The sequence below is a fragment of the Acartia tonsa genome, chromosome 10, assembly GCF_053477335.1.
Source record: "Acartia tonsa isolate MP-2025a chromosome 10, ASM5347733v1, whole genome shotgun sequence".
NCBI lineage: Eukaryota > Metazoa > Arthropoda > Copepoda > Calanoida > Acartiidae > Acartia > Acartia tonsa.
In genome coordinates this window covers 19,521,017-19,540,372 of record NC_137269.1, presented here as the reverse complement: position 1 = coordinate 19,540,372, position 19,356 = coordinate 19,521,017, and the positions used below count along the sequence as shown (strand labels likewise).

Below are 19,356 nucleotides of genomic sequence, written 5' to 3'. Positions count from 1 at the left end.
CTCCCCTTTCCTTCTTCTCTTTCCCGGCCATAATAATTCACACTTTTCCTCAACAGTTTAGCGGATTTAAAACCAACACGCAACAAGCGGTCAATGGATCCTATAAATAGACATATTTGCTGAATCAAAACTGGTTTTACCTAAATTATATCTGTTCCTTCTTCAGGATTATAGAATTTCAAAGATTTTAACCAAAAATGTGCGATGATTTGACTTTAAAATAGCATTTAATCTTAATGTTCATGGCTTGTTAATATAAGTTTGTCATATTTGTTGAGGTTTTAAAACAATATTTCTATAGACAATTCAACACTGCATATCTAGGATTTATAACAATGGTTATTTTATGCATTATTAGTGATATAAAAAGTCATATCAAAAGTACTTTTTATATATTAATTCTAATTGTTTAGATAATTTGCCGTTTATTACACAAAAGTAAATATTTCTGTTCTAAACCATTTTGAATTTTATATGGATAAAATAATTGATATAATGAACAAGGATGACAACATCCATAAAAGCAAAGCAATGAAACGGTAGGACAAACGGACATTAACACTTGTATATTGTCAGAACTCAATAATCAGAATATAAAAGTACAAGATTCGAAGCAAAATTGTAAGTAAATTTGTTAAAAAAACTGCTTGATACAGGATAATGTTTATGGACATACTTACAATTTTAGGACTTGATTATAGAGTTGCTTAGCTTATAATATTGTACTTTGTTGTCCCAGGAATCTATATACCAATAATCAGATCAAACGGATAATTAGATCACATAAAAATTTGTTGTTAAAAAAGTTGTTAAGTTATCAACATGTTTTAAATGAACGTACGGCCATTCTGGTAATAATTATAGAGTTGCTACGCTTTCTAAATCGTACCAAACTACTACAGGAATGACCATGCAAAGTTTGAAATCGATAGGACAATTCTAACATGCCTAAATCAACGAAAAAAAAACTATCTATCTAGAAAAGCTTCGCATTTAATAATTATAGAAAAGCTTTGCATTTAAAAAGTAAGTAGGTTAATATATGACGCAAAAGGTTTCTTTAAAAACATTATTTAAAAAAAATATACTTAAATCTTAAACTTTTAAAATTTTCTATAAATTGAATTAAATTTGGCAAAAATGTTATAATGATCATCTGATATGTACTGATATGTCTGTAGCTTAAGATTTCGATAGCTGATTAAATTCTACACTTCATTAAAGCTTCACATAGATCCCAGGATGGGTTCAAGCTATTGAATTTTAGATTTAAGTCTTTGAATGATTTTATGCCTTACCCCTTAGAAAACGGATCACATAGATGCAGGGGCACAATCGCTATTTTTTATATTGAGCTAGAATATCTTAATTAAACACCAAATTATTGTCTTGTGTATTTAAGATTGTTTAGCGATTGAAAACAATTATTATTTAATTTTGTATCTTATTTAAGACATGGCAAAACCTTTTTCAAAATGTGATCATAATCTAAATATGTCAAAGATTTTGGTCCTTGTTGATCTATAATTATATTTTTTTTTTAAACAAGACTCTTTCAAGATAAAGAATAAAGGATAGAAGCATATACATACAACAAGTATCTTTAATAATGCAGGATTTACGTTAACAAACTAATAAAGGTTAGTCTTTAGGTTAGATTAGAAAATCTATATCTTTTAAAATCAAGCAGCAGAAATGAGATGTAAAGGTTTTCTATATTTATTGTTCGTCTGTCTGTCCATATATATCTTATCGTTAATTTAGGCATTTTATAATTGTCCTATTGATTTTATACTTGGCATGGTTGGTTATTTCTGTAGTAGTAGTAAGGTACGATTTAGAAAGCATACCAATTCTACAATCGTTGTCTATTTACAAAAGTTGATTTGAAACATTTTTGATATTCCTGCTACAAAAAGGTAGAATGTTATAAACAAAGCATATTAAAAAATTAGGAATGTCCTTAAACATTTTTTTAGACTTATACATATATATTTGCTTATTCAGTTATGACACTCTACAATTGTTAATGTTTTTTTGTCCTACCCTTTCATAGATTAACTTTTATGGAAATTGTCATCCTTGTTATTTAATGTATAATGAACTATTAAGTTGTTAACTAATTTGACTAGGTATACTTATTAATAACAGTCCTTTGATATAATCAATTAAAGGCCTAATGTCTTCAACAATCTATTGTTTATGTGGTTGATAACTTTATACAATCGTGCCTTTTTTTACATACAAAATTCGAGTGTCAATGCTAATTGTTTCTATATAAACAAGGATGGCAACATCTATAAAAGCGAAGCTATGAAACCGTAGGACAAACTGACATTATCATTGTGCAGTTTAAGAAGTGAATAATCAGAATATAAAGTTATAAAAGTCGGACATAATTACATTTTAGGACTTGATTATAAAGATGCTTTGCTTTAAACATTGAACTTTGTTGTCCTAGGAATTAGTATTCCAAAAATAAGATCAATTAGATAGTTTTAAAAAAAAGTATATGTTGTAAATCAATTGTGCCAGTATTTTTAGTTAAATGATATGTTTATTTTTTATTACTGTTTTTACTTTCTAAGTTTAAAATTTCAAGGTAATTTGAAGAAAAACAAGCATCAATTAAAGTCAGAAGGTACCCCCGTCGACAATTTTATAAGTTATAATTAATCTACAAAAAAAGGTTTTTAAAACAACTACTGCTTTCATGTGTTAATGGTAATATACAGTGTCTATATTTTACATCAAAGGCCATTTTAAAGTCAAATCATCACACATTTTTGGTTAAAATCTTTGAAATTCTATAATCGCGAAGAAGGAACAGATACAATTTAGGTAAAACCAGTTTTGATTCAGAAAATGTGTCTATTTATAGGATCCATTGGCCGCTTGTTGCGTGTCGGTTTTAAATCCGCTAAACTGTTGAGGAAAAGCGTGAATTATTTGGTTTACTTCCTAATAGGGTAAAATCAGGTATTGTTATGATACTTATAGAGAGGGGTCGCATATACGGAAAAGGATATTTTGAAAATTAAGTTCCTCTTCGTAGCATAGAATTGCAATTATGTAATAAATTAACTACAATTAAGACCATACAGTATTTTATTCTATGTTAGAGGACAAAATAGCCTTAAACCAACCTATTGCTAGAAATTTGAATTTAGAAACAAAATAGCCTAAAAACCATCATAGGTACTATACGAAGATTTCCTTGAAAGGAGAACTCAATCAGTTCAATAGTTATAGAAAGCTCAAGCTTTATAAATAAAAAACTTATTAGTTTATATGAAAAAAAATCTTTCAAAAATCCATATTTAGAGAAAAATTATATATTTTTCTTTTCATGGATTTAGAAGTCTTATAAAAATTAAGAAAAAAAAGGAATAATACCGTTTAAAATGTCGTAGCTAGAAACAATGAAATAAATGGAACATGTAAAAAAGTACATAGATGCATGTAAGTTTAGTAAGTTCTCGTAAACGTCGTGGTTCGGGATAGATAAGAGGTGTATAAATGGATTCATTGATCTTACAACTCATTATCACGTACTCTAATAAAGTTAAACTTGCAGCGGACTTAACTGTAGGATAAACGAACTGACCAATAAATGACAGGGGAAATAACAAACTGAATTGATGATAATTTTCAATTTTTCACCTATTATAATATCTAAGTAAATTATACATCAATTGGTATAGAAAAGCTTAAAATCCATCGCCCTTAAAAAATAACTTAAATATAGAGTAGGTTCGCTGCTAAAATTAATCAAATTAATATGAAAAACATGTTTTTGATGTTTATTTTCATCTAATTAAAGAGAAATACAAGTTAATCTTTAAAAAAATTGATTTTCTTTTGAAGTTTATGTAAATTTTAAATATAATTAATTTATATTTTCTAAAGATCTTTGTTATTACTATTCAATTAGGTTTAGTTTCCCTACTGTATTTTCAAAATGCAGAAAATGAAGGTTGGTCGATCTGTAATGAACTTTAGCGGGATAGCATCCTCAGTTCAGTGTTTATTAGCAAATGAGAAATAAAAAGAAATAGAATGAAAGATACGACAAACATTAGACAAAATACCAAATTTTTTGTATAAATGTATGTATGAATTTTGAAGCATCTGAACAAGTTAGTTGCATAAGTTGCTTTATTTTGTAAGGAGTTTCTTCACACAAAAATCAGCCGAGAAAATTATATTATCCCAATAGCTTTACGGACGGATTAACAGACTGACGGACACACAAATTAAATTATATACAAAAACACAGCTATATGCTAACCTACATGAATATCACAAACAATAAATTGTTATCATACCTTTCTTTTATTATCGCCATTTCTTGCGATAACCTAATTCTTTTTTAAAGAATAACGTTTTTCCTTATCACTAATATAAAGTTATATACTTATTTTTTTTATTTATTTGGGGAAAGGTATCCCACGTCCCCGGAAAATAGCTGAAAACCATTGCTGGACCAGAGAGTTTGATCCCTAAGAAGCACTACTTAATTAGTCCAGCGGTTATCGAGAGGTTAAGCTTAAGGCAGACGGACATAATCGTAAGATCCTATAAGGGCACTTAAGTTTAAGAGGAAATCGACCCTCTAACTCCTATTTTCAATCTTTTAAATATTAATTATTTTAGGGGGGAGGGGGAGGGGGTCATTTTTAGCAAAGTTAAATCAAAATCAAAGGATTATTAAAATTAAGCTATGTATACTTTGTATTAGAATACCTTCACCATAAAATTTTTAACCAAGTTTTTTCTAAAAGGAAAGTCTTATATTTAGTTTTTATCATATTGTCATCACATTTTTATAGGGGAGTTTTAAAGTATACAATGAATTAAATGGTCAGAGCATTAACGACATATCGACGGACTAAACAAAATATATTACTGAATGCTCATCAAACAAATTTTAGCCGTTAATCGTGAATAGCAGCTAAAAAAACACATGATTTTTCCGTTACAGTTCTGACAATCAGACGCATATAATAAACGAACGGACAGACGAATGGACAGACAGAAAGACATAGAAATGGACTGAAAACATACGGGTGGACGGACAAACATTTAGAATAACAGAGAATCATCGCTACCAAAAATATATGATACGCTTTTTTAAAAAGACTGTACCTTTAATAAAATCTATGACAATGTTCGGCTATTAGCATTACAAAAGAATAAAAACACAAAAACACACTTTTTAGGTTACATTTAAATTTACGGTTTCTGTCATTTGAAACAGCGAAAAGGTATGCAGTAAGGCAAATGTTTGTTTTTAAAAGAAGGTGTATCAACTATTTTTTTTATAGCTAGCCGGTTCTTTTAGTAAGTAGTAGATGTAAAATTTTTCATAGAATTCAGATATGCAATCGGTTTTTTTGTAGACCTCTTATTTTTTAAGTAATTTAAGTTTAAAAAAAAAAAAATTAAGTCGATTTTAAGGTACTAAAATGCAACAAAAAAAAGAAAGAAAATGGTCATTATGAACAAAAATAGTAAGATCTTTAATTTGACACCTTACTTTTTCAATTCTGTCAGGTAATTATTGAGAAAATCGATTTTTTTAAACCCACGAGAATAAAAACTTTGAACTTAATTTTATTATTTCACAAATAAAAAAATATGGGTTCATATATACCATTAGAATCAGAAAAATATTACGAATCCATTGTAAGCAAAATTGAAAAAAAAAGTTTACAATATAGTATATAAACTACAATAAAAGGAATTATATGAAAATATCATATTATGTTGTACAGGCAACGTCTTAATTCTTCAATTGAGTATAAAAATGGGAAGGGGGTAAAGAGGGGGTAAAAAAGGGAAAACAATAGTGTTGTCTGAACAAAAAAAATAATTGGCCATTTCTGTAATTTTTTAATTTTTTAATTTTTTTCAATTTTGCTTACAATGGATTCGTAATATTTTTCTGATTCTAATGGTATATATGAACCCATGTTTTTTATGTCTGTTTGAGAAAATATTTAGGTCTAAAGTTTTTATTATACCGAGGTTAAAAAAATAGATTTTTTCAATAATTACTCAACAGAATTTTAAAAGTAAGGTGTCAAATTAAAGATCTTACTATTTTTGTTCTTACTGACCATTTTCTTCTTTTATTTTGTTGCGTTTTAGTACCTTAAAACCGACTTAATTATTTTTTTAAAAAACTTAAATTACTTAAAAAATAAGAGGTCTACAAAAAAACCGATTGCATATTTGAATTCTATGAAAAATTTACTACTACTACTTACTAAAAGAACCGGCTAGCTATAAAAAAAAAAAGTTGATACAACTTCTTTGGAAAAATTCAAGATCAGCCCAAAAGTACTCTCTCGATCGGACGAGAACTGGTGCTTTCAACGTGGTAGAGTCGTAGATAGTAGTAGGAAAACTGAGCCAACTTTAGTTGCATCTTAGATGATGAAAAAGAACAGAAAACTATTATGCAGTAAGGCAGTTAACCTTTAATGTTCTCCAACATATAACAATGGAGATGTAAAATATGGATGTAGACAAATTTTTTAAAGCGTTGTTGTTGTCTGCTAGTTTACTGTATTAATTTTGTCTGTTATGTAAAAACATAAAATTTGCATTGCACATAAATAAGAACAAGCATCGAACAAGCAATTCAATTGAATTGTTAGTGGAATATTATAAATATAGCTTAGCTATTCTATAAATCTATTCATTTGTGTGTCCTGTTATTTTTTTACATACTATTGTAAAGCTTTTAACAATGTCAAAAAGCTATAACTTTGACCCTTTGATTGCAAGACTTTGATTGTACGTTTAATGTTAAATTTGGAACTTCAGGCCAAGGGCAGTGTAATTAAGGGTTGGTAGGAATAATTTACTATAACAGTTCGAGTAGTTATCTTTATTTCATAAGAAAACATATTTAAACTTTTTCGTTATTTGGTATGTTCCTGGATTCAAATTTGGGATGGAGCAAACTCCTGCCACAGTGCGCAACAGTTGTCAGCTTGGGCGTGCAGTAGAGGGGGTGTCAACACCCCCTTTAAAATAAAATTTTGAAGACATGCCATACCATTTTATCATTCTCTTATGCTTAACACACTCCTCCAAAAAAACTGAGCACGCCACTGGTTAGGTACTATCCAAATTATGCTGAAATTAAACCTACGTTTTTAAATATGAACAGACAGAAAGGTCCTAGTTATTTTGTAGCTGCGCTACAAAAAAAGTAAATAATGTATTAAACGTATGTGTTTTTAAAACATATATTTTATCTGGGGTACAAAATACAAAAAAAATGGAAAGTGGATCCCAAAGAAATTTGGCAAATTTGGGCGGGGCTGACACGTCAACGTGAATTTTGGAGAAAAAAATAAACATGCTTTGTTCATACTCAATTGGATGGGTACTGTCTCAACCATGACACTTTGGTTGAGCTTGACTTCCGAATTAGCGGGAAGTTCACGAGATCAGTTGGCGAACATACAAACCCCCAATACCAGGAACCATCAAGTTTCAACAGCAGGTTTGAATATAGATTTATTGATGAAATTATTTCAAAGACCTGAAATTACAATATCAATTAGTTCATAATTCCAGTTATTTATAACCACGTAATCTTATTTGCTTTTTAAAAATCATTTTTCTCTACGGTAAAAATCTTTGGAAACTTTGGCTTTAAAGGAAAATTATTTGGTTTAATAATCATTGTTAAATGCAACAATAAGGCACATAGAAATTACTAAAACATATATTAATCATAATTAAGTTTCATGCTTAGCTGGCTAAAGCCTTTTTAAAACTACATATAATCGTCCTATAAACCATACTTCTTAATAAAAATAACAAATTCTACCTGAAGCTCTTATGGTTTCAAATCCCTGATATACTAGGGTCGTTCACACACTATGAGACCAATGATAGGCCCAATTTTGTTCTCCGAAATCTTCACACTCTCATATCTCATTCAAAAGTAAAGAACGTGCGCATCATAATAAACAAAACAATCCATGCCGCGCCACATTATGAAAGGAAAGCCATAAAAGACGACATTTGCGCTTAGTTTTAGAATAATGATAAGGAATTAATTTCGTACTTGATAAACACAAAGCTTCCTCGAAAAGAGGTTAAGACACACCCCCCGTTTGAAAGTCAAATTAACTTCCTTAACGAGATTCAAGGTTTTTTTTGCGCTGAGCACTAGCAACATTTCTCACTAAACTCAACTCACCATAATCACATGAGAATGGCCACATCCCGAAAACGTGACAATTTTGCTCCTAACTAAATGAAACCCCGTGAAATGCATACACAATATTATACTCCTCACTAGGACTCATAATACCTCACATTTTAGGATAGAAGGATGGGGATTGGTTTGTACCATACAACATTCCATGCACATGACAATCACAAGATCACATACACAATCCTAAAATAGATAATCCTATTAATCATGATGTTGTAATATAACAACTATACTAAATAATAATCATTTCATAATCAATAGGTAATAAATCATTATTAATAAATCAATAAGTACCTACGAATCAGGTTGAAATGTAAATGTAAACAAATGATGGTAAAAATAAAACGAAATAAATCTTAGACAAGAAAATTAAGATTTATAGGTACTTAAAACTAAATTTGTTGAGCATCAAAAAGAGTAGTAAGAAAAAATTTTTCAAAATCCTTGGGCAGAAAGTTTTTCAAACCTAATGAATAAGAACTGTAATATCTTAATCAACAATAAAACTTTTTAATACTTAAAGAATAGCAAAATAATAATATCTTCGTTAGAATTTTCATCGGAATTATAAAAAAAATACCAATTTTTCTTTGTAAAAAAATATAAGACTTTAAATATGAATTTTCAATCATTCCTTGATCTGAATAAAAATGTTTTACTTGATTGAAATTCATATATAGTTTTTTTTTTTTTTTTTTTAAAAATCTGCTAAAAATACTTGATTTTTTAGAATAAATATCGAATCACGCAACCTCGACACATTTATTCCTTTTTGTTAAACTTTTCAGGTAAGTTTTAAAATGAATTGTACTTTTGAAAAGAAATTAAACTCAATAAAATTAAATTTGAGCATATGAAATAGAAGAATATTTAATCGCATTTCATTTGATTCTTATTTTAGGCATAAAAATAGGCATGTGAAAAATGTGGCTTTTTACTAAAAAAAACTCAATTTCCATAAAATAAGAATCAATTATTAATCATAATTTTTAACAACTGCCTGACTGATACAGCATGTTCTTCTAGGGGAGATTTATCTGTCAGTCTGAACAAGACTCTTGCAGTCTTTCTTCCATCCTCAATTCTCGTTACTCGGCCCATCCTCAAACATCTCATCAGCGGATTGGTACTCGTAACCAGAACTATATCTCCGTCAGCTAGTGGCTCCGCCATCTCATCCTTCCACTTGGACATCCGCAATATCTTCGGCAGGATCTCCTGGCGGTAGGCAGTCCAAAACTGGGCAGACAAATCTTCTAGCAACTTCAACCTGGAGGAAATTTGGTCCTCCGGTTTCATCGCCACATTGCACAACGGCTGGCGGTCAACATTTCCCAGCAGCTGGCCAGGGGTAATCAGCCGCCAATTCTCCACGTCGTTCGCAGCTTCAATCGTCAATGGTCTGCTATTCATCAACTTGCTAACCTCCGCCAACAGCACCAGGAGCTCGTTGAAATTAACAGAACTATTCACCAACTTCTTGGACAGCAATCTCTTGGTTAATCCCACCATTTTCTCAGCTTGTCCAATGAAATGATGGGCTCGGGCCGGGATCTGAGACCAAGAAAACTCTACCTGGCTGCCCAACTTCTGCTCTAAAACCTTGCGAGCACCGGATAATTGTGTGCCCATGTCGCTTACTATGACCTTCGGCAGACAATGAACAGCTTCCAACTTGCGCAGGGACAACAGGATACTACTGGTATCATACTTTTCCAAGGCATCTAACCATAACGCCCCTGAGAACCTGCAGACCACCACGAACACCCACACCTTCTTCGTTGCTGTCTGACTCCTCGTCTTGGCGGCAGCTCTCCTCGTAACCAGCGGACCCATCAGGTCGACCTGCACAGCTTCAAAAGGCCTGCTCGGAACCAACTTGTCTGGTAACACGTCCTTCATGGTAGTACGACATTCCTTAGCCCTCTCAATACTGCAGGGCCAACATTTCTTCACTTCCATGATGGCCAACCTCCTTGCCTTCACAATCCAGCACCAACGGCGGCTCTCAGCTAAAGTTCCACGGACACCAGAGTGAAGCTCAACATGCGCTTCTCTCATAAAAACAGCAGCTAACCAATTACCAGGCTCCAAAATTATTAAACCTGGCATGTCTTCAAATATCATTTTACGGCCGCCAGTAATGGCGTCAATGACTGGCTGTCCACGACCAACCATTTTAAGAATCCTCATCTCCCTGGTCACATAATTTCCTCCGGGACCAACGACAGGCCAGGTCAATGATACTTCATGCACTAATGGATTTAATGACGCATAATTGCCTTTAGCGTCATTTATCCACTCATCCTCTTGGCTTCGTGACACAATGAAAAGTTCCGCCGCCGCCATAAAATTGTACAAAGACGGCTTGTACACAGAATCTGCGGCTGCTACATGACTACCAGCGGCTGTAGTCTTACCTTCTTGTCTGCTCTTTAGCTTCTTCAACCAGGTGTTCGCAACTTGCAGGACAGCTGCCATAATACGTTTGGCCTGTCCAAATGATCTCCTGTGCTTAAACCTAAAGACATCTTCAGCGGCTTCTCCGGCAACTTTCATTGAACATAACTTAACCATTTTGGTATTCAACTCCTCTGGGGGTAAAACCTGCTTGACTTCTTCGGCAGTTTTCACCGGCCACGCACTTTCATCCTGGCGCAACCATTCTGGGCCCAATCTGTACCTGGAACCTGGTCCCAAATCTGATACCTTGCAGGTGCTTCTGGTGCCCAAATCTGCAACGTTGTGCGTCCCCGGGACCCACCTCCAGTCATCCTTGTTGGTTGCAGATTGAATTTCTCCAATACGATGAGAATTAAATGTGTTCAGCATAGCACTGTTGGAAACTATTTGCGATAAAACACACGATGAATCAGTAAAGTACATCACTCTGATAATATCAAAGGGCAGGGCATCTCTGACGGACTTTGCCAACCTTGTGGACATCTGGCACCCCATCAACTCAAGGCGTGGAATTGATTCACACTTGACCGGCGCAACTCTTGACTTGGTGGCTAGCAGAAACGTTTCAAATCCTTGTCTAGTTGGCCACCTCAAATATGCATTAGATGCATAAGCCTCTGATGACCCATCCGAAAACATCATCAAGGATGGAAGGCCAGTTGGTTCATCCGGGACCACACAACGGTCAAACTCCAATTTAGCGACCTCAGCTCTGTCCTCCAGCGACTGAACAAGTTCATCCCGTAGACTTTTTGGAATGAAATCTTGCCAGCCCAAATTCAGCAAACATGTTTTCCGCAGGACAAGTTTAATTCTCAACAGAATAGGGCTGCAAAGCCCGATCGGGTCGAAGGTTTGGGCGGCGAACCTGTGGACCATCTTCTTTGTCAGATTCTCGTCCAAGGCGTCCTGGAGGTTGTACAAATCAGCATCCTCTTTCACCTTCCTTCCCTTGACTTTACCATCTTGGTTGACTCTTGTGGCGATGGACAACACATCGGTGGCTGGCTTCCATATCAGCCCGAGAACCTTGGTAGGCTGGCAATCATCTCCAGAATAAATGACTTGTTTGAAGGAAAAACTACCTTTGCCGATAATCCTGTCGGCCTCTTTCATCATCTCCTTGGCTTCTGGCTTCGATCCTGCTCCCGAAATAACGTCATCTATGAAGCTGTGCTTCTCAAGCTTGACTGCAACTGGAATCTGAGGTAACTTGAATTCCTCATCAGGGTAGGTAGGTATTTGTGGCTCCTTCCATAATTCAGGTTTAGCAACAATTTCACTACCGTTTATCTGTCCTTCTCCATACATCTCCTTGACCTCTGCTTCACTCTTTCCGCCGAACAGGCGGGACGTCAACTTCAGGGCTGTAACTGCCAAATTTCCCGCAGCTAACTCGCCAAAATTCACAACTTTGGTCAGGTAAATTTCAAGTGGACCATCTGGCGTCGGGGAAAATAAAACTCTCTTCATCTGGCTGTCGAACTCTGTGGCCAGGATGGAGTTATAAAACTTGGAGATATCCGCGGTTATACCAACCTTGTAACCGCGGAAAAGCATCAAATGATAAAAAATCTTCTGCATTGGCGGCGGGCCTCCCAGCATTATGTTATTAAAACTGGTACCCTTGAACGTCAGAGAACTATTTGCACACAATCGCATGGGTGTGGAACTTGAATCCTCCTTGAAAGCAACCACTATTGATGAACAAGACTTAGGTCCTTCATACTGCAATTCTTCAGGCGTGGCTTTTTGAAAAACGCCTCTTCTTATGGCGTCGTTGAATACCTCCACATACATTCCATAGGTACCTTCCTTGACCATCCTGGCACGATCCTTTTCAGCAATTTTGCGGGCTAAACTCTCATTGTAGGGTAAAGTGTGAGGATCTTCAATATAAGCATATTGACCTGTCCACTTGTTGGACTGCAAGTCTAGTGTTAAACCTGCCTCAATTATCCTCTGCCTCTCACGCTGGTCCCAGGTAGTGCCGTCGGCCATAGCCTTGCACTCTTGACAAGCAGTACATCCTGGACAAAGTGCCTGCGGCTGTACGCCAAACGATTCAGACGTCAGAAAGTCTGGCAAAGTGCCTCCACTGACACTGACAGCCTTATAAGCCGACTTTTGATCTCCAGCTCCACCATCAGCACTCGTACAGATAAAACCACTACCAAAAATGGTTCGCCACAACATAGACTGGCCCACTTTCTGGTAGGTTGAAGGGAACACGTCAGGATGTGTATTTCCAATGATGATATCTAAGCCTCCACTAATATATGTAAACCTTTCTGGCGGCATTTTAAATATCTCGGCGGCAGTTTCGGGGTGGACCGAGCGCATCTCGTTGGCCCCGCCGAGGGTAGGCATGACAGCTGCCTCAAACTCCCTCAGATTGCCGTCCCTATCCTTCAGATAAAACACAACATTGCGGCAGGAAGACTCACTGCCATCAGCTACGGAAATAGTTGTATATCTGCCGGTAGATTTCAGCTTCAACTTGTTGGATAACTTCTCAGACACAAGTGGCAAATTTGCCCCGGAGTCAAACATTACCGTGGCGTGGCAGGTGCCGCCGCCAGGTGCTACAACAGGAACTAACTGAAGCAAGAAGGTACAGGGGCTGGGTGCAGAACTTGACTTGTAAACTGTATTCACACCAGCACTAGCCTCATGGAGTAACCTGGAATGGTATCTGTCGCAATTATTGGTACCACAAACACCAAGCTTATCCGATTTATTACATTTGTCAGCAGTATGGCCGTCACATAGGCAAAGTTCACATAATTTCTTCTGCTGGACAACTTTCTTTCGGTCAACCACGTCCATCTTCTTAAACGTGAGGCAACGGAAAATCGGGTGTTTCTCCTTGCAGCTCTCCACAGGACATGCACTGTTCCACTTGGAAGCCTTGTCCTTTCCAGCCTTTCCATTCTTATTGTCGTTGCGGCCAGATACTTGCGCGGCGGCAGCTCTGTCACGATTTCTCTTGCCGGCGCCATTATCATAAGACATATCACCGGCCAACATGGCACCCCTGGTCCTCTCCAGCAGTTCTACAATCTTCAGGATGTTTGGTTGGTTCATGCTACCTAGCTCCATCATAATTTTGTCTCTCAAATTTTCTGGGCACTTGTCTTTAAAAATATGGATAAGAGTTAGGTGGTTGTAATCCTTAGCTGCAGAACCAACGATGGCTTCTACCTCCTGCATCATGCTCTTGAAGGTAGCAATTGCGCTAACCACGTCCACAGGTTTATCCACAGGTTTCATCTTGTTCAACTTAGTTAAAATCCTCATGAACCGGCGAGTGTTTGATAAAAACATCTGATCAAGAAACGCCCATTGTTCATTATGATCTCTAATCGCTGATACTTGCTTGCGTAGTTCCGGGTTGGTTATCACCTTCTCCATACACAACATCAGACTTAACCTCTGGTCAGCAAATCCATAACCAGAACATAGATCTTTAAAGACCTGTTTAAAGTTTGGGTAATCCGTGTCAGTACCGTCGAACGACGGCAACAAACTGTTGTCCCAGCGCCCATACTGCGGGTTGGAACTCCGAATATCCACAGCAGACATACTTCTGGAGAGCATGGCAGGTGTCCCACTCTCATCCAGATTAGATGAACGACGTTCCATCTCTCTAAGCCTTCGGTACATATCACGTACTTCTTGGCGCAATTCCACGGAAATTTTAAGCACTCCCATGTCCATCTTCACCTTCTCAATGACGTCGAGGTTCCTGGCGACAGTGCTTGACCTCGCGTCGTCTGAATCATTGTCAAGCCAGTACAGAATTTTTGTACACTGCTCCAACGACGCATAAACTTTATCTGCAACAGTTTTCTGCTCACTAGCTTCATCCAAATCACGCTTGAACTCGCGCAGCTCACTAGTCTCCACGGCAGGTTTTAGACTTTTTATTAGGTCAGATTGGTCCTTGACCTCACTAAAAATGTCACGAATTGATTTTACAGTCACATTTTCACATGAACTAAAACTTTGGCAGGCTTTTAGATTGTCATAAAACACTTTTAACTGTTCATCAAAAACTTCTAGCCTTTCACTGCCAATAGCGATAGCTCGCTCAATTTTCTGCTTTTTGGTTAGTGGCATAATGATTCACTAGGTACTTATTTCACAGAAAAATTGTCACAGTTTATTGCATCAATAATTCACTAGATGCTATTGATCTCTTGATGAATGCTAACGCCTATCCATCAGATACTTTGAAATTGTCTCAACCATGACACTTTGGTTGAGCTTGACTTCCGAATTAGCGGGAAGTTCACGAGATCAGTTGGCGAACATACAAACCCCCAATACCAGGAACCATCAAGTTTCAACAGCAGGTTTGAATATAGATTTATTGATGAAATTATTTCAAAGACCTGAAATTACAATATCAATTAGTTCATAATTCCAGTTATTTATAACCACGTAATCTTATTTGCTTTTTAAAAATCATTTTTCTCTACGGTAAAAATCTTTGGAAACTTTGGCTTTAAAGGAAAATTATTTGGTTTAATAATCATTGTTAAATGCAACAATAAGGCACATAAAAATTACTAAAACATATATTAATCATAATTAAGTTTCATGCTTAGCTGGCTAAAGCCTTTTTAAAACTACATATAATCGTCCTATACACCATACTTCTTAATAAAAATAACAAATTCTACCTGAAGCTCTTATGGTTTCAAATCCCTGATATACTAGGGTCGTTCACACACTATGAGACCAATGATAGGCCCAATTTTGTTCTCCGAAATCTTCACACTCTCATATCTCATTCAAAAGTAAAGAACGTGCGCATCATAATAAACAAAACAATCCATGCCGCGCCACATTATGAAAGGAAAGCCATAAAAGACGACATTTGCGCTTAGTTTTAGAATAATGATAAGGAATTAATTTCGTACTTGATAAACACAAAGCTTCCTCGAAAAGAGGTTAAGACAGGTACCTCCTACTTTTCTTCATGGTAGTGGTCGCACAGAACTGCAAGAAGATTGTCTCTTTGTTTCCTATTTGGAAACCAACTGTTTCTTTCAGGCACTCATTCCCTATATATAATCTTTAGATAAGTTTAAAGTAAAATTGTAAAGGTCGAATGTTTGTCAAAACAAATAAGTTTGACTAAAAGAAATTCTATAATATAAAGAGATAAAGTTTTTGTTTGACCGTTAAGATTCATTTTCGATAACCACTGAACCGATTAAATCCTTAATACTGCCCTCTTTCCTATAGATGGAAAGCAATATTATACAAAAGCGACAATAGTCGATGCGACTCTAGCCTTATGACCTTCATGGTTCAATTATAAAATTTAAAAAAATAAACATACATAAAAATCAAACTTTAAATGAAAAATTTAAAGTTTTCTGCAATTTTGTAAAAACACTAAGCTTCTAAGTGGGATATTGAATTAGATTTTCAAATGCAAATTTATTCTCTCAATGAAGTTGTCGTGAAAAAGGATTTTTTTAACAATCAGAAAACAAGGACTATAATATCCATAATATCGTGCAAATAGTTGGTTTATTTCAAGGGGTATAAATCATAAGACTAATTTGAATTATCTGGATCAACATCCAATTTCTTTATCTAATAGAATAAAGATTTTTAAAGTTTCCAAATCTGTAAAAAATTACACTTTTGGCTTGGATCACTAAGCCAAGTTTGTAATCAATAGGACATGCCTACATTAACAATAAGAGCTATACGTTACGGACAGACGGACGTGCAGACCAACCCTAATTATTGAAAAGCTTCGCCTTTAAAAAGAAGAAGGGTCCAATTTAATATAACAATAGCATATTCTTAAGTAACAAAGGGTGAATTTTAAAAAATTTCTATGTATAGTCTTTTTTAAGTTTGTTAAACATTTCTTTGTATTTACTTTTATTGTACTTGAGCTAAAGAATACCAAGCAGTAAAAACCTATATTTTTAAATATTCAAAAATATAAATGGTGATTTTGAACTTGTAAAGAGATTTAAAATTGTGAAATTTAATAATAAATGTAAGAATAATCATTCCAGTGTGGCCTCTAAACGAAGACAAAGAAAGTCCCTAAAAAAATTAGCATGTTACGTCATAAAAACGAGGGATTTTCCATCTCTTTTAAGCGATTTTCTTTCCCACTCCTCATCCCTCATTTTTATGACGTCATTGAGTTTCTTCGTCTTCTGATTTATTCATCTTACAAAAAATCGTATTGCAGTCAATTTTCCACAAATAGTAAAATAAAAATCATAAAATTAATACCAGTTTTTTGTCAAACTCACAATAACCCCCCCCCCAAAAAAAAAAAAAAATCTTTTCTTTTCTAAATTTACTTCATAATTTGATAGGGAGGGGGTTCTGTGCTCGACTAGACACTGCGAGGAAAACCAATATTTATCTTTTCTCGTATTCATTCGAATCCGGTGGATAGGAACCGGTTCTCATCCATACGAAAAAATTATGTCTAGCACCGCGCCGTATTATAACCAGTTTTCTACGAATATAAAAATGTACAATCATAAGATTAAAATCAGTTTTTTTTGGCCCGTGCCTTCGGCATCTCGGGGCTAAAAAAATGGTTTTAATCTTATAATGTAAATTTTATATCCGCGGAAAGCCGTTTATAATACGATGCGAGAAATAACTATTGTTGGACTACCCATGTATTCCCATTTTCCATGAAACCCAACAGAATCCTAAATTTGAAAACCAACCTATGTCATGTGAGTAAAGTTCATGCTAGTAAGGAAAGGTTAATTTAGGAAACTGTTTTAATTCAATTTTATAGGCGGAGCAAAGCTTTTCAAACATATCTTCATTCCAAATGATTTTGAAAGTTTTCCACGGAAAGTAAAATAAAAAATTGTAAAATTAATTCCTGATTTGTTGGCCCCTTTTTAGATTATAATTAAATACTTTAAGATTCACATTTTTAAACAAGTCTTTTGATATTGTCATCCCTGTTTTTCAAGGCTTTACTATTTAACCCTTGTTACTCGACATTGGTTTTATAATTTGATGAGTTTGGAACATTTCACAAGAATAATTATATCCAAAAGTAGATAAGCAAGGTTAAAAAGTTGTATTCTATTGGTACTTATTCTATATCATATGTTTCTCAATATTAATACACAGCTTACATAACAAGAGAAATTACAAATATATTTAGTTTGTACTGGATAGATAAACAATTTGTCGAGCTATGCTTTATAGTACGTTGTCATCCTTGTTGATTATTATTTATGCTTTATCTCTTATTGAGAAATTTAGAGGAAAAAATGTGAAAATGCCTAAAATTAGCATCACATACATGCATATTATATTGTCATATCTTTATAAGAAGACAAAAAATGTATCCTCACTTTTTCTTCTAATAGTGTTAATACAATACCGTTGTTATTTATCAATATAAGACACTAATCATTGTATCAGTTTTGTTGTAATAAACTTTTTTTCTAAATATAATAGTATAAATTTTAAGGAATAACACTATGAAACATAAATTGATGTTTATTCCCGATAGTAACAAATGGAATTATCAATTTTGTAAACTAGAATAAGGGGATGAAAATTTTGAACATTTAAACTTAAAGTTTTTTAGGAGAGAACTTGAGCACCATTATGATCTACAGTCCAATGTTTTGTTGTATATTGAAAAAAAATATTTATGCAGTATTGAGTAAATACCCAGTTTCTATTCTTTTTCTAGCACCCCATCATTTTCACACCTTTTTATCATTGGACAGGGACATATCTTCACAGTTTTCATAATCTTCTTGGAAACAGCTTATAGGGCATAATAAAAAATTACGTCAAAACAATACAAATGACCAATGATAGGCCAGTATACATTGTAATTGACAAATTTACTGAGTGAAAAAGTCTCTGATACTTCTTAGTTATTTATTGAAATATAATTCAGTGAACATGGCACCATCTTCAGTCTAAATGACATCAATCATATTAATTTAATTTACATATTAAAAGCTGCTTCATCTTCTTGTTTTGAGCCCACTTCCATATTATTTATTTGTTTTTTTTACCTCCCTCCAATCCTAACCCTTTACCAAAACATCAGGAATTTTAAGTGATAGTCCAATTGACGATGAATTGTTGTACATCCCCAATAAAGTTAAGATATTATACTTGTATAATAAAATCATTGGTTTAAAAGACTGGACACTGTAAGTTTAAACCAACTAATCAAGTTGAATTGACGAAAACCCAAAGCATTCAATGAACATTAAAACCTATCTAATTATCACACTTTTAACAGTTATAAATCTATCTCAACCATAACATTTATAAATTAGTATCTACTTCTGCTTCAAAACGAAATATATTTCAAAGAAAAAAATCTTCATTATCAATCGCATCTCTTGTAGAAGTGAATCAAGCAATATTAGCTTGGTCGTTTTATAATTATCACATATAAAAATCCTCTATTTGTTGGTTAAAATCATGAAATGATAAAAATTTAGGACACGGTGGTTTTCTGTCAAATACCAATTCATTCGGGCTCAAAACAGCTTTCATAATACTTTTAAAATCAGATGTAAGGGGAACATGAATAGAGCAAGAATTTATTAATGCTGATAAAAATAGGAACAAAATCAATAAGTCATCATAAAAGA

General features: G+C 34.3%; 1 protein-coding gene across 5 annotated transcripts in view; it reads right to left on the bottom strand.

Annotated features, from left to right (window-relative positions):
* The window catches only part of LOC145330498 (tubulin polyglutamylase ttll-4-like), a 436,474-nt gene extending 417,338 nt beyond the window's left edge, over positions 1-19,136 (bottom strand). For all 5 annotated transcript variants that reach the window (XR_013883432.1, XR_013883431.1, XM_080175127.1 and 2 more), the window contains exon 1: positions 19,101-19,136. The gene's annotated coding sequence lies outside the window, so the exon portion shown is untranslated. The remainder of the gene's footprint in view (positions 1-19,100) is intronic.
* Positions 19,137-19,356: the final 220 nt, after the last annotated feature.